At 33.3% G+C, this 4,609-nt stretch overlaps 1 protein-coding gene across 1 annotated transcript in view; it reads right to left on the bottom strand.

Moving 5' to 3' along the window:
- The window catches only part of LOC102024336, a 109,061-nt gene that overhangs the window by 82,199 nt on the left and 22,253 nt on the right, over nucleotides 1-4,609 (bottom strand). The gene's annotated exons all lie outside the window — the stretch shown is intronic.

The raw sequence follows: 4,609 nt of genomic DNA, 5'->3' as shown, positions 1-4,609 counted from the left end.
GGAGACTGGACTTCTTTTTTTTTTTTTTTTTCAGTATCAAGGATTGAACTCACAACCTTGCCCTTGCCATGCAGGCACTTATGCCATTGAGCTATATCCCCAGCCCACAATTCATAATTTTTAACTCTAAGTATCTAAGTATCTCTATTTTTAACTTTAAGTATCTAAGTATCTCTATTTTAACTCTAAGTATCTCTAATTTTTAACTCTAAGTATCTAAGTATCTCTATTTAACATGGCTCTGCCACCTGTGTGTCTGATTTTCCTCCCATTTCTTCTTCTTCTCGCCACCTTGATATTTTCTTTTTCTGGACATACATACGCATAGATGTGTGTGGGTGTTTCTTCCTCACAGCTTTGTTTATTAATATGTTTGGTTTACTCATAACTTCAGCTATTCATGGGCCCTCCTGAGTTCATCTTTACATTTAACTTCTGCTTCCAGTAATGAGTGCATTTTCTAATTTAAATTCCAGAAGGAGGGAACCTCACAGGCAAACATCTGCATTCAGAACTCTTTTGTCCTGTTCCTTTTCAGGATTCCAAGGTAAAACAGACGTCCCTGAAGGACTCTTTCCTCCTTTTTATGGAAGGGTATTTTCCACTGAGAAAGAGATGTGGACGTGAAGAGTAGTTTGTCTTTTATGACATGATGGCATTTGGTTTTTTATTTAGAAAAATATACATGCTCAATCATGCCAGAATACATAAGTGAAATAAAACACTTTAAGAGGATAAGTGATCTCAGAAGGTTCATTTTAAAATGGTAACAAAAGTGTCCAATGAAAAATTATAACAAAGGGCTTCAAAATAATGTGTCTTTTATTATATTTAGGGTCAAGTCCACCAGAAAGAATTACTAATACGATATTAAGAGAATTACTCTTCCCCAGTGATTAGATTGACATAATTTACTGGTTGAGTTTTTCCTCTATATGTTAATGAATATCTAAAAATAAGAAAGAATAAATGATAATAAAGTGTAATGGGAAGGTCTCTGAGCTCTAGAAATGAATTGTTAATAGTAGCCTATTATTAGATTCCTGGGAAAAAGCCAGATAATTAATTATAAAATAAAAATGCTGATCTATTAATAAGGACAACTTAACACCTTAAAATTAAAATGTAATAGAGTCCCTTTTCTTTAAAAAGAGAAATACATTAGAATTAATGGCTGATATATTTTGATCATTTGCTCTAGTTTTTCTTTTGTATTTTTATATGTCACTTTTCATTCCTCAGAGAGATTTAGATCTCCCTGTAGGTTGAAGAGCAAGAACATTTCTTCTTTGTAGGGTTGTTTTCTCTGCTGTTACAGAATGCCTAAATGTAGGCAAAATGTGGACAGAACTAAAATCATATAAGAGGTGAGAGGAACACTTGAGACTCTCAAGTAAGGGGTAACAATTTTATTCAGTGGGAAAGACCTTATCCTTGTTACATGTACAATCTCTTCATCACTAATAAGTGGATTTTGGTGAGTGTATCCCCGACATTTGGGGAATATTGTTATTATAAATTTACATTACTTTGCAATGTTTGTAAGATGATTTACCATTTATTTTATTAAATATTCTCTCGGGTATTCTTTGATAAACAAGTATTTTAAAATTATAATTCCTATCAAAAATAACAATAGTAAAAACTTAAGCAATTTCCCAAGCATGTTCAGATGTGTCCACCTCTTTGGTCAAATAGGAAACAAAAACAAGGAAACATACATCTGTCTTTTGTATGTTAATTGTGCTCTGACAGAAGTCATTCACTCCCAAGCATTTATTGAGTAAACACTGTGTTCTCAGGGATTTTATGATGGACTGGGAAAGTAGTGGAAAATGGACCAGAGATTGGTCCATTCTCCTGGAGTCTGTGTACCAGATACTGTCTGCCAAAATTTGTACACCATCAAAGAAAGGAGGGATAAAGTCTGTTCATGTGGACTCCTGAAGAAAAGTTTGTCTTTACAAAATATCTGAAAAAATACATTGCTTTTCTTTTGTTATTGGAGAGGCTTACTAAAGTTGCTGACATGTGTTAGTATATTCCAACTTTGAAATTCTGTCCTTTGCACCGTTCTATGCTTCTGGGAAAAATGCTGGTATTTGTTAATGCAGTTCTGCTTTGCTGTGACTGTTGGGCTGCCACTTATCGGATCTTAGTATAATTTAAGGGACAGAACTGGGAAATGCAAAGACTTTGGAATTAATATTTTATCAGTATGCAAAAGGTCGTTAACTAATCAGGGCAAAAAGAAAATAAAAAATTCTGTTTTTGACCCGTATGAAAATCATTTCTAACATCTTCACTTGTCAAAACTTTGCGTTCCCTCTAGGTTACTCTCTTGATAGGAGCTCCTTCTTTTGACAGATTGATTACCCAGCAGATATTTGTTTAAAGGAGTATTTTCACTATGTTGGTTCAAATCAAATTATGTTTGTTGCTTTGTTTTCATATTTCATGAGACTTAAGGTGGCTACTGCCTTCAAGGTTGTGTTTCTTCGCTCTTGGTTCTTCAATCAGGCAAATTGATTGTCAACAATGTGTATGAAAGAATAAACAATTCAATAAAGTCTTTAAATGCTGAGCTCAACCACAGAGCTTTCCTGTGGGAGAAGAGATCATCAAAATGTTTTGTAATATATTCCTCTCCCATTCTGCAGACAATTTTCTTATATTTTAAGATTTATAGTCCTAGTTCCCTTGCCACTGTCTAGTGGATAATCTATACGTGCCACACAGCTGCTGTGAAGTCAATTGAATGTCATTGTTGTTTCATAAACTATGTGGATACATCATCAAATAATTTATCCTCCCAATAATACTTCCTGAGACTCATGTTGTTGGATGTAAAAATTCAAATGAAGGGCATATATTTCTATAAATATAACACAACTCATACACTGAATATACCCTTATATTTCATGCAGCTCCAGAATACAAATGATACAAGAATTTGTTTGCTTATTTCTCCAACTTTTAAGGTATTAAGATCCTGACACGAAGAATCTTACTTTTGGCCTGATGTTCTTTCCTTGTAGTAATACTGAAGTGAAAGTTAAATTTAGAATTTTTTGGGTCATTTTTAAGGCTATTCGTAGAGCTTAACTATCTATCTTTTGCTATTTTGATTTATTATATTTTGGTTAGAATACAACATGAGGATTCCCCTCTTAAATTTTTAAGTGTACTATTGATTATTGTTGGTAATAGGTATAATGTTTTACCTCAGATCTGTATAGCTTATTCATTTTGATTAACTAAAATTTAATGTCTCCCCAACTACCTTAATTGTCACAAATTTTAAGTATTTAAAGTATTTTCATGCTTGAAATTGTGGATTCAGAGTCCTGTGCTTACTTTTTAGTGATGACTGTTTAGCTTGTTTATGTTATGATATTTATGCAAATGAGTATTATGACCATTAATCTTGATATGTCAACTTCATTGGATTAAGAAAAGCCTAGCAGATTAGTCAAGCATGCTCCTGTGTGTATGGGGGTGGGTCAAGGAGATATGGCCTTGAGTATTCTATATGTGCCTCCCCCCTCCTCTCTGGCATAATTCCCCTGTGCTGCTTCCTGGCCCCCATGAGCTGAGCAGCTTTGATCCACTAACCTCTTCCACCATGATGTTCCCACCTTGGTGCGAGTGAAATGGGGACTGAACTTCTTGAAACCATCGACCAAATTAAACCTCTCCTCTTTTACATTGTGGATTCCTGGTACTGGGTCTTAGCCCCAAGAAAGCTAACACAAGTTTTCTTAATATGTGAAAATAAAAACCTCATATTCTTTTATGTATGTGTGTAAGAATTCATTTATATTTATATTTTTTCCTCATTAAATTACTCCACAGTTGCATTTCAAAATATTTGTAGGAAAAAACTAAGGAAGTCTTCACTTTATCCTACAGAGAAAACAAATAACATTATATATAACAATTACATTTTATCTGTGTGTCAGTACAGCACAGTTTGATGGCTATTCTGAAAGGATTATTTTCTCTGTGTGTTTCTTCAGCAGCTCCCCAACATGACTTGACCATAGTACGCATGATGCTTATTGGAGGCATGATTGTATTAAGATATTATTGTCAACCTGAAGCTTTGCTGGAGTTAGATTATTTATTTATCAAGTTTATTTATACCAATAAAGCAAAAGTTCACAAAGGTTTTTACATTTTAATTTTTTCATCAAAGATTGAACTAAAATGTACTTGTTAGACATGCTGAAACTTGTATTTCATGTGTAAACTTTTAAAAATCACAAACTATTATTGTATCTATTTGAAAAATAGAAGTAAAAGTATATAAAATACAAAGAATGTAGAAACAGTGAACTAATTATCTATAGGAGTTGTAATAATAAATTATAATTTCTTCTTTGTATTTTCTGTTATATTTTTAAAACTTGATCGGTGTTTTTTACCAGAGGATGAAAATGAACTCTTCACTGCCTATTTCACTATGTATCCCAACTTTGGAATAATTATTCTATTTGAATATGCTCTTAAAATGAGTTTGGGGGCCAGGGATATAGCTCAGCAGCACAAATGACTGCCTGGCAAGCACAAGATCTTGAGTTCAATTCCCTGTACACACACAAAAAAA

This window comes from Chinchilla lanigera, unplaced genomic scaffold (genome assembly GCF_000276665.1).
Source record: "Chinchilla lanigera isolate Chin_1 unplaced genomic scaffold, ChiLan1.0 scaffold00017, whole genome shotgun sequence".
NCBI classification, from domain to species: Eukaryota; Metazoa; Chordata; class Mammalia; order Rodentia; family Chinchillidae; genus Chinchilla; species Chinchilla lanigera.
Note: the sequence above shows the minus strand (reverse complement) of the source record. Positions and strands in the feature narration are given on the sequence as shown.